A 12,378-nucleotide genomic window follows, 5' to 3' on the forward strand; every position below is an offset into this window, starting at 1 on the left:
GGGAGTGTGTGGGAGTCCATACACCCCGTCACCCTCCCTGACACCTCACACATCCACACCCTGCCCCCACAAACCCCATTAACATATACATACTCCCCAGGCCTCTCACAACCCCCCACTCCCCACCGACACAATATAAAAAAGTGACACTTTATTTTTGGGTTATTATACAATCCCTTCTATATACAGTACACAAATGCAAGTCATGACAAATATTTTTTGCAATAAAATTAAAATATGTTATAGTAGATTTGACTTCTAGTGTATGATTTGTTTTTCTTCTGGTTCTAAGATGGCAAACCCCCCCTCCCAAAAGGAGTAATGGCGGGGGGGCCAACAAGGGGTGGGACTTCCAGTGGCAAAGATCAGGGGTTGAGGGGAGGACTTCTGGTCCCAAGTGGCAACTAGGGGCAGCTGTCAAGGGGTGGGGATACCTATGTGGCCCCCAACAGCTCGCCAAAACTTGTTAAGTGGCCTGTGACAGAGCACCTTTGGTGCCTGCCACTTTAAGGCTTAGATCAGGCAGCAGGGCAGCCGGTAGGTGCAGCACAGCCTGATGTGGCAGTTACATGACTGCAGGAGAGCCTTGTAATTGGAGGAGGGGGCAGAGCAGCCTCCATTTTAACCCAGGCCCTCAGAGCTGAGCCAGTAGTCTGCTGCTGGCAGCCGGAAGGATGTCATCTGGCTGAGCAGCTGCTCAGAACATCCTTGGACACAATGGCAGGATCTATGGGGATGGCAGAAGGCTCCTGATCCTGGGTATGACCGAAAAGTATACCCTGCTGGGGAAGGATGTCCTGGTGGGACTGCCTGTGGTGGGGTAGTTCCCTAGAAACTACAGGCTAGCTGCCTCTCCAGGGAAAGGCGGATAGGGGTGCCTTATAACCCCAGCCCCCACATCCTGGTGGGTTACCCAGTGATGGGGACAGGCACAGGGGCCAGGCATGTCTTCAGACACCTGAGCCCCATGGGATGTGAGACCCTGGTGGCCCTAGTGAGGTGGCAGTTGAGTATGGGGGCCAGGCACGCCTAGGGAGAGGCACCTAAGCCCCTAGGATATAAGACCAAGTGGCCCCAGAGAGAGGGGGCAGAAGTACATGTTGAGGCCTGCATAGAGTAGGGTGCGTGGTGGCAACCTGAAGTGCTGTGCATGAAGGGTGTAGAGTAGGGTCTGCCCAGGAGGACCTGAAGTGCTGCACAGGGGGTGTGCTTATTAGGATTGCAGGGCCGACCTGAAGTGCAGCACAATGGGCCAACCCCCCACAAGTGTTGATCTAAGAAGGAGGCCCTGGTGAGAGGGCATGAGTAGAAGACCTTAGTGGAAGGGTGTCAGTTGAAGCCCCAGGGAGGAGGCAGAAAGGCCAAGGTAAGTCCATGGACGCCTGAGGCCAAGTTTGGGTCAAAGGGAGACCCCGGTAAGCCCTCAGACATTGTGAGGCTGAGTTTGGGTCATCAGATTAAGAACTGCCCACTGCAAGCTCCAGTGGGGAGTGAGAGTCCCATGTGAGACTCTGGAGCTTGGGTCATAGTGTGGCATCCATATTACAACAGTGCGTCATTGGTGAGGCATGGGACACAGTACAGGGAAGGTCAGACGCATGTATATTGACCTAGGTGTTGGGGCATTAAGATGGGCAGCCTCCCGCTTATTACATTGTGTTTATTAAACAGTAAGTTGTGGCAGGCAAGACTGGGTGGACTGCTCCTTGGACAGGTGGGCAGGCGAGCACTGAGTTTTGGCTCTGAGACCCCCCTGTCACACGGCCCTCTACCCAAAGTAATTGTATGCCCCTGCCCTAAGGTCTGCCCCAGTAAATGGCAGTTCTTAAGTTCTCAAAGTCCTTGGAGAAGCCACCATCTGCAGGCAGAGCTGTGCCTACACTGGTTTTTCTGCTGCTAGAGGTGCATATACTATGGGGTGTAATATTTTTCACATAAGGCTCAACTGCCTTCTGCAAAGGTAGATTTTTAATGCTTCTATTAAAACCTTCACAATTTTTCTTTTTCTCAATTTGTCCTGAAATCTGATCCTCTTTTCCTGCTACATTCTACGAATTGCAGCCTTGTGATAACTGTAACTTTTGCCTAACACTGATGCTTACATTTCACCTGTTAGCTGCATGGTAACAGGCAGAAGTGAGCACAGAAGTACAACTTCAAAAATGAACTTCAGGGTTTTATTTTCCAAGTGGCTCACATGCTAATTTTGATTCTTAGGGGAACTGAAAAATACCACATTATCTTCAACTGCAATTTCTTTGCTGCTTCTTCCCACAAAGTCATACAGATACATTTATTTTAATTGTAAATTTGTTTACCAAGGAATGCCAGTGCTCTGTGGAGTACAGAGGTATCAGCTGAAACAGTATCACAGTTGACAGGTGTTTTAGCATATAAGTATTATTTCATAGTTGCATATAAGAACTATTGCCCCCATTTTTCAACTGCTGTTAATAGCTGTTCATGAGTGACTTTTGAAAACCTTGAATTTATGAAAAATTGTATTTTTCTATATGTAAACTGTTGTCACTGTATGGGCCCTGCAGACATCACTTTCAAGTACCTAGAATGTGGCTGTATATAATATTCAGCAGTCTTTCTGTCAGTATTCCCAAATCAATATAGCTATGGTGGGGCAAGCTGTTGTCTATTCTGCCTCTGATGAATACAATAACTATTGTCTGATAAATACCTGCTTCAAACTTTCCTCTTGATTTCATCCCAAACCAGATCTTAAGTGCTAGTAATTTAAAGGGTTTTTCTTTATATATACTTAGTATTGTCAGTTAACCAAAAATATGGAACTGCTCCTCTGTATGTTTCAGGTTTTTTCTCCTATAACCACACTTTATGTTAATCCAGCGCTTGAACTATGGCAGTTTGTAGGCTGGATTGTCTGGATTCTGTGCTTTGTCCTACCAGGCCTTCAGTGTGTGACTTGTGGCAACTCATTTTAACTTCTCCTTTGAAGGCTTTGATATCTTCACATAAAAGTGGATACCGAACATTACAAAACCCAATTATCAAATGTAACAGATACTTGCATTCTCTCAGATCTGTTGTCTGATATTGAGGGAGAGCAATCCAATTTAGTAGATCTTTACACATAAACAAGCTGGATCTTTTATTTGGAGATAGAAAGTCTTTGTTGGTTAGATAAGAGACAAAAGTAGTGGCTGGATTGCTTTGGTTTACTATGTAAGCAACCTTTTTTTTACAGCAGTAGCTATCTTAACCAAAGCTGTTAAGTGAAATTCAGAGATATGTTGCCTTTTATTTATAGATTGCATCACTTGCATGTATAACCTGAATACTTTGTTTCGCTGGGTGGCTGAACTATAGCTTGTAACCTTCATGTGGCTTGTAAGCACTCTAAAGATGGTGGTCTCTGAAGATGGAGGCAGAAAAATAAAAGCACTCTTTCTCATTTTCTTCAGTTCATGCTTATTATTTATTCTAAGAAGTCATTTAACCACAAAGTATTTGAACTGGGAATCTGTGCACACATCATTGACTTAGGGGCATGAACATCTCAAAAGTTGTGTGTCCTGCAGCACCCTGTTGTCAAGATTTTGGTTTGCAAATAGAAGGATTAGGGAGTTTGGTCTCCCCTACTCTAGTACCCATAGGCTTTAAAAGAGATCAGGGATGTCATATCAGTGCACTGTCAAAATAAAAGACAGTTCCTGTCTAAGGAATTTATAATGAGACAAAAAGCATAAGAAGTATTGGCCTCATTTAAAGATGGAAAGATAAAGCATTTAGATCAAGTGTTCTGCCCATGGCTACACATGAAATCTGTAGGAAGATGGGAATTGAGTCCTGATTTTTTTTAATTGCTTTGTACAGCCTTATAGGAAAGGTTACCTGTTCATATATTGAGTTGCATACAACTTTAAAATACACATACTTATTTTACAAGAAATAATTAAGTATTGATAACTGAATTTGACATGACCAAGTCTGAATGTTAGTCTTGAGATAAATCAAGCCTTTCTCTAGATTTTCTTTTTTATAATGTGCTCTTTTAACCTACTTTTGTGCCCAGACATGAGCTGTCATGTGATTAAATTCAGTCAGCAGTAATCTTTGGTCATTAGTAGTGCAGCTTCCTCAGTCTGTTAGTTATGTCAATTTTTGGAGGTTTGCTATTCATTCAGATTATTTTCAGTGGGGTCTTTTTGTTTTCTGAGAACAAAGCTAAGCTATATATTGTCAGTTTTTTCCCTGTCATATAGTAATAGGGCATTTTGATAATAGGACCTTCAGTTTGATGCATGATCTTTTCTTTTTCCCATTAAAAAAGATGGAGGAGGATTCAGAGATACAAGCGGAACAGTCTGACTGCTACTGAAAGTGCAGAAGTGATGGAAATGGAAAGCAAGCAAGTTGCTATGATCAAATAACATAAAGCAGGCCTTGCCTAAGTTTTTGTTCAGGGTGGGCCACTTAATAGGTAAAACATCAGGCTAGGGGCCACATAAAATGAATCTGTAATATGATACCCTATGTCCAATAGATGCAATGTAATAAGCTTTACATATACAGTTACAATCCAGCATTGTTGCTTAATCCAATCTTGAATGGGATTTTATGCAATTGATTTCTCTTGCTGATAAAACATGTCAGTCTAGTTCATGTAGCTCAGTGTCTCCAAAACATTGAGCAGCCTGTATCCATTCATGGTATAGGGAAACTCCCTGTGGGCTTACTAAACCCATTATAAAGGACACTGGCTATCCTTAACAGAGATCATGAGCAAGGTTTGTCAGTCAGGTACTACTGAACAGGATTGTTACAACATCCTCAATCATCTGGTTCTGTTGAAGACAGCCAAGGCCTGTTGCAGGCCATGCACAAAGCACTGCAGGCTGTAAGTGTCCCACAGGCCAACTTTGGGAACCTGTGACTTAAAATCTGTATGTTTTGCATTAGTTACTTAGGTTATAGGTGACAGGTTAAATGATGAATCACTTAACTGATAAACCCAGTAATAAGCAGTTAGTTTACCAGTTATTGTTTAGTATGGGGTGGGGCACAGTCTGGCAGGGAAAGTGGGGGAAGGGAAACCCTGAAGTGCCCTAGCAGGAACCAGGAGGTGGCAGGGAGGGACAGGGATGAGGGGGACTAGTACCCATAGTTTATGAGGTTAAAGAGGAAACTAGGTGAACCCATGTCTCATCAATTAAGCAATTAACTGCTCTTTCACAGGTCTCCCTCCCTCCCAGGATGGGGCTTCACAAGGCCTGTGTTGTCTGCCTAGGTTTACCACTGTCTTCCTCTCCCCCACTTTAAAGAGCTCTGGGAGTGGCTCCCAGCAGCCTGTACACAAGCTTCTGTGTTAACCGTTTAACCAATATAATTAGAGGAGGTTAAACAGATAATTTTTGTAATGATATTTACAGCCCTGAAACTGCGCTAGGTAAACTTCTTTGCTTCTTAGGAGAAAATAAAAGCACAAACTCATTAGGGATGTTGAAGCACTAGAGCAGGAGTATGATAGAGAAGGGAACCTGCTGACCATTGAAGTTTAGGAGTGTGCTGCACAGGACACTACTATGGCAGAGATTCTTCCAGATGGAGGATTTTTTCCACAAAATAATATCTCTCATAAACAGCAAAGCCAACGAAGGAAGGAAGGGTCTTACAATCAGACTAATGCAGAGAACCTGCTCTCTATCACATGGGCCCAGCAAGGAACCAGAAGTGTTATTATCAGGCTATTTTCCAAATGTGGGGGAAAGAAGCACCAATTACATGACTTGATTTGCCTAAAAGCAAAAAGGTGGTCTGTAAAAAGGCTGGGATTAGCAGTCAAAACATTTTTACTTTTGTTTTTCTTGAACTAATCTCTCTGCAAAGAGATTCTAACTTGAAGGGCCAGAATGTCTTAAATTTGTGTGTGCATCCATAAGGGCTCTCTATTTATATACTTTCCTTGTGATTCCACAACTTGTAAAATATACCCTTGACCCGCTGATGCCTTCAGACAGACTTAATAAAAACAATATATATATTTTAAAGTAACCTAGCTTTATACATTATTGCATGGCTGCAAAGTTCAGCTTAATAAAATCTTTAAATAGACTCATTGCTATAGTTTTTTCTATCCTAGTATTTTCTATGATGCCCATTATTTAGTTTCTCATGCCTACTGTAGTAAAGGTGCCTGAAATACTGAATTGTCCATAACTGTTGGCCGTTTTCATAAAAGAATAATTCTATTTTACTGCAGAAACACTAAGAAATAATTTAGTAAATGTTGTCACAAAATGAAAGGCAAGAATTGAGACCAGTAACTTAATGTTCAAGTTTAAACCTTCACTTGAATACCCTAATAATGAATCAGTCCTAGAAGAGAGTTAGCTTTTCTTCAGTTTGTACTAAATGCATTAAATTGTACATGTTGTATTGTTAACTTTCATATCTATACTCAAAATGTCTTTGAAGACATGAGACTGGAAGAACGTGCCCGTACCCCAGGGGCGGGCAATTATTTTGGGCAGAGGACTGCTTACTGAGTTTTGGCAAGCCATCGAGGGCCACGTGACAGGCAGCCAGGAGCAGATTAAAAAAAATATAGAAAATTAATATTTAGGGGCCCTGTGGGCCAGATAGAATGGCCTGGCAGGCCACATCCAGCCCACAGGCCACATTTTGCTTGCCGTGACCTGGAGGCTGAAGAGGAAGCCCACCTCTTCCTCTGCGACCCCCGACACCCCCCCCCGCCCCCCTGCCGCAATGAGAGGAATGATGAGAGGTTCTTTCTGACCACCACCAAAGTTAGTGTGAAGAACTCTGATGAAAAGGTTTGTTTAAAAACAATAAATGGAGTAGTGTTAAATGTAGTGCTTTGATCCACTGTATGTCAGTGAGAAGCTAATACAGTTTGGTAAAAGTCCGGAATATTATCAACCCCAACCCTCCTCCTAGGAATATGACATTGTTAATTAGGCTTGTCTCTGCATACCTGGATTACCACCACCACTGTGCTTCAGAGGCAGGCCACATCCTCTCAGAGCCAGAGGAATGCCCCTGATACCAAGAAGCTGTTTTCATCCCCCCAGAGGGTAAGAATATTTCTTTAGTCTTTTAAAAAAATCCCATTATCTGAAAACTAAAATTGCAGTAGCATAACTTTTACAAAAAGTTAGCTTTCATTTTTTAAGTATTAAAATCTAAAGACAAATCCCATAAGCATTTCAGATTCCATTGCTGTAGTATTTTTAACTGCTGTGCAAGTCTTTTAAATATGTATGAGATTTTATTAATATCAAAGTAAGTTTAAATCCAAGTTGTAATATAGCAGTGTTACTTTTTTGTTGTTTTTCAAAAATCATTATCTAAAGGAAAAAAAAGCTATTCTGATTTTCATCCCTTCACACAGCTTTCACGATGGACTCGGTGAACCACCTCCATCACCTGGATGGGGCCAGAGATGGCCTGGACCACCAGGTGGCAGCTGCTGTTAAAGAGGCTTTCTTAATTTTAAGCAATCCCTACACTAGGTCCAAAGCCTGCAAGCAAAATATATGAAAAAAGCAATACATTGAGGTATGAGAGAGCAGAAAGAAGTGGGTATTGCCCACTTTATACCTGGCTTCCAATGAATCTTTTATCAGACAAAACTTCTTGAAGTACCGTATTTTAATAGTGATGAAACCATAGCTGGCTGTATTTATAATGCTCTACATATTAGCTCTCAGGATAAATTAAGTATTTTTTTTATTTCTGAGAATTCAGAATATTTATATTTAATGTTCAGTTAAGCATTATGTATTGTGGTGTGGGTTTGAACATTTAATCCTTTTGGCTATGATCATTACTGTTAGCCAGTACTTTTTTGCATATCTTATTTACTATATTTTGCATACTTTTTTGAAAACGAATGTGTTAACCACTTACAAAGCTAAGTGACATGATTTACAGGTTTTTAATCTCATGCTTGTTCTGTTGTATGGTAAAAGAATGATGCTATTATCTTCACCCTTTGAGGCCAGCTGGAAGGGATATGCAGATTTATTGAAGAGCTTACAGCAAGGCCCTGTTTCAAGTGAGAGCATTTAAAAACCTCTATCATCTAAAGCGTCTCTGACCAAGTTTCCCTCTAAGGTGCATGCGTGCACAGCCACACACAAGTAAAAGTCTTGCCGCACACAAAATTTGAAGGCTGCGCACCCACCGGGACAGGAGCTGGGCTGTGGCATGGGACACTTACTGAAGGTAAACTCCTCGTGGAGGCAGAGGCAGAGACAGGGGCTGGGGCCTGGCGTGGGCTCCACCAGCTCTGGGGAACTGCTCTGCTCCCCCGCATTGCCTCGGGGAGCGAGGAGGCATGTGGCGTAAGGGCTGAGGAGTGGAGCAGTTCCCCAGAGCTGGCAGAGCCCACAGAGCAGTTCCCCGGAGCCAGCAGAGCCCGCACCTGCCCCAAGTGAGGCTCTGCCACAGCTTGCATGCGGCTGCCACCACCACTGGCACCCACCACCCTGTGCTGCTGCTGCTCTGCATCTGGCCGCTGCCATCATTTTCCCTCCCCCCACAGCTCCGCATCCTGCTGAAAAACCCTGCCTCAGGTAACCGGGATTTTTATATAACCGGCACACCATGTTCCCCACTCATGTTGGTTAACACAGCTTTTACTGTACGTATTAAAACTATAGTTCTCACTACTTTTTAAAACAATGGATTGCTTTTAATTTATAACCGTTTCTTTTCCTGATATGCAAGCATGAGAGGAGTTAGTGTTTGCTGAACAATTTTCAAGGAAGAAACTGACAATTTCTGATATGATAGAGAGAGCTTTTCATATCAGGAATGATTTCATACTGTCAAGTAGTAGTATATTTTTAGCTGGATAAATTCTTTACAGTTGTCTAACTTGGATGTCACATTTAACCTTTTTCAGTGCACCCCTCTCAAAAGAAGATTGCTTTTTTCATTGAGTTAGCAAGTTCAGTTTGGAGCAATGAGCATGTTGGTTTTTGACAGAAGTAAAAATAACTTTATTTTTTAAAATGTGGTTTTGTGTTTCTTGTGCATATATTCCTTTTCAGACTACAGTATTTAAGTAGGAAAACACTGCATCAAGAAAGCTTCTTTCATTATAACTGAATATGTTTTACCTGGTTTAATAAACTAACTTGCAAACTCTTGTCTGTGATTCCTGAGGCTTTTTAGTGTTCAAGACATTGCACTACAGTCACTGTAATCTTGGAGAAATCAGTCAGTTTAGTAGAAAGATCATACATAATGGGTTGACTTCTGTATTCTCATGTGTTTTCTGTCCTCTAGCACGTCTTTCAGAATACAGATGATTTGTAGGCTACTAATATAATCAAGGATAATATACACTTAAATGTTTCAGAGGAAGTTTACACTTCCTATGCCCATGCTGCATATTTCCTTGTACAAATGGTACTTGGCTAAACACTGGTTGGAGAAGTAGGGATCAAATACTTGTATCACTTAGTGCTTTGGTATACTGTATTAAATTATTTTAATTGTTAACTAACCAATAGCTTTAATGCATGCCTTTTCTTAAAAGCCATTTTATATTAATAATTTGCTTTAATTTTAAATAAAGTGTTCCAGTAAGTAATTAGATAACAGTAGCTTACCAATAAACATGTATTGTCTGGCACTCTGCCATGTTTCCTAATGGCAGTAAAGTGCTTTAAAAAAATAAATACACAATCCAATAGCTCTATCTCCACCCCTCTCCCCCACAAAAAAACAAAAATCTTAAGCTTATGTTGTGCTTATGTTAAATCAGGGGACAGGGAATAACTTCCATTTTCCTGATGCAACAATACAAGTAGACCAGAAAATAAAAGGAAATGGTCTCCTAAAATGAACTAGAAAAATGCTTAAATATTAAACTGAAGAGTGTGTGCAAACTTTCAAATACAGAGGTGTTAAAATAGTAAAACAGTCTCTCATTTGAGCCAATCAACAAGTAATGGAGCAAATGCAACAAATTTGCACAGGGATGGTGTCAGACTAAGCTAGGCTTTTTGAGGGATTGGGGCTTCCCTAAGCCCAACACAAATGGAACTTGGTACCCCACATGAAGTGAACAAACCCAGAAATGTGATTTGCATTAAGCCTACTGTGAGTGTGCACAAGCAAAGGGACAAGGGACATTTAGGGATCCTGGTCTGGAGGTGTGTTTCTTTAATCCCCATGACAGTCAAAGGGATAGGTTCAGCTGGAACTTCCTGCAACCAAGAGTAGAAGCAAAATTCCTGACAAGGGATGTGACAGGCTACTGGGCCCTGGAGGAGCATAATGAGCTGATGGAAAGAAGCTGGGCACTTCCAAAGTCAAACTGTATTTTGTTGTTATTCAAAAAAGAAAAAAAAGCATCTACAGAAGAGAGTAAGCACAAATCACTAAGTGCAGGTTGCTGAAGAAATACTAAAATTAAGGCTTCGTGACAGTATTTGTTTTACAAATAGTTGTGCCCTCTTGCTGTTATACTAAAACATCTCACTGTTCTCACCAGAATGATTACCCTTTCAGTATTCTTGCACACAAATGCAGCACTTTGAAGTGACCCAACATTCAGCAGAATAGAATGATATGGTCTCTGAGCTCTGCTCCTGTTAAAATACTGTATCTTTTTCTGTGCCAGTAACCAAACCCACTGAACTTCTAAGTATTTTACTTGTATTTAAGACATCTATGGTGAGCATTACAATTATTTATTAGTGTTTGAGCTAAAAGATGCTGTTTAATTGTGCACATCTATGGCTTTTGTTTATATTAAAAGAAAGTGGTACAGTTTGTTCATGATGCATCATGGCACATAAATTTTTTTTTCACTGGTGTGGTGAACTACGGAGTGGGGAAAGAGCTCTCAAATGGGAGAAGAGAGCCCTTAAGAGCCTTCTGTAGGCAAGTTAGAAGCATCCCATTTACAGGAGTGTCCCATAGGGGGAACCTTGAGATTGTTATTCAAGGCAAAGCTTTGTGACAGGGGGCTGCCCCAGCCAAGCTCAATGTTGGCCCGCCCACTTGTCTAGGGAAGCCCCATTTCTCTTGCCACGCCTTTGCTGTTACATAAAATCTGATGTTAATCTAATCCAAGGACAAAATACACAGCTCTGACCTTCCCTTTACCATGTCCCATGCTTCATAGATGGCCTCCAAACAGCTGACACTCACTTAGCCCTCTCCAGGGCTGGACTCTGTCCCTATAGTGCACCTCCTACATGCACCCCATAACTGGGTCTCACTCACACTGCTCCTTTTACTGGGTTACACTCATTCTTGCCTCACTTTAGGCCATATGCACTCTGCCCTACTCTGTATGGCCCCTCAGGCCCCCTTGCTCCTACTCCATACAGCCCTTCAGGCTTGTCCTGACCCCTCGCAGACCCTCAGGCCTCCCAATTCTGGCCCTACTTTATAACAGGGCATCATGCCTACTGCCCCACACACTGGGCTGATTCTGGCCTCTGGTCTTGGGCATCTCAAACTTGGCCTACGGCCCACTCAGACCTCAGGTGTCTGCCAACATACCTGGACCCCTAACTTGGCCTCTTGCTAGGCTTTGTTCTTATTCAGGACTCACCCTTCTTCAGGCCAGTTTCCACCAGCCTTGCCCATAAGCCCCACTCTCGGCCTTCCTGGCCCCCATGGTCTTGCCCATAAGCCCCACTCTCCCAGGCTTTAGGTCTTGAGCCCTCCTGGCCCCCATGTTGCCACCCATAGGCCCCACTCTCTAAGGCATTGGGCCTTGAGCCCTCCTGGCCCCTGTGCTGTTGCCCAAGCCTGCTGCTTTCAGGGTGTGCTCCCTTAGCCTTTCCCTTCCATGGGGTACCCACAAGGCAGCAGGAGCTGAGGCTTTCCAGCACCCCATACTTGCCTTTCACTGAGGAGGCACAGGTGTAGCATTTCCTGCAGACTGCCCCCATACTAAACAACCCCAGCAGGGTACAGTTTCAGGACTTACCCAGGACCCACTGCAGGCCTACCTGTCCTAGTCTTTCTCCTCCCTCTCTAGGCTCCTTGGTGTTCTTCCTGAACTACTCACTCCTGGGCACTGTGTTCCAGCCTCCACCTTATAACCCTCAGTCCCTGGCCCCAACACTCTCTCAGACCCCTTACAGGATACCTCCCATCAGATGGCTGAGCTTCAGCCTTCATTATTCCAGACTGCTTGCTGGCTTACCCTCTTACTATCTCACCAGTGGTCTTTCCCAAGACACCTTCGCTCACTTGAGCCTGGCCCTGCTCTCCAGCCAGTCGGGACCCCAGGCTCCCAGTTCTGGAGACCCTCATGGTGGGCATACCTACCCTTCAGCCACTCAGGCCCTGGCCCCAGCTTGGGCCAGTCAAGAGCCCTGGGTCAATCTACAAACAGCTGACTCTCTC

This window comes from Alligator mississippiensis, chromosome 1 (genome assembly GCF_030867095.1).
Source record: "Alligator mississippiensis isolate rAllMis1 chromosome 1, rAllMis1, whole genome shotgun sequence".
NCBI classification, from domain to species: Eukaryota; Metazoa; Chordata; order Crocodylia; family Alligatoridae; genus Alligator; species Alligator mississippiensis.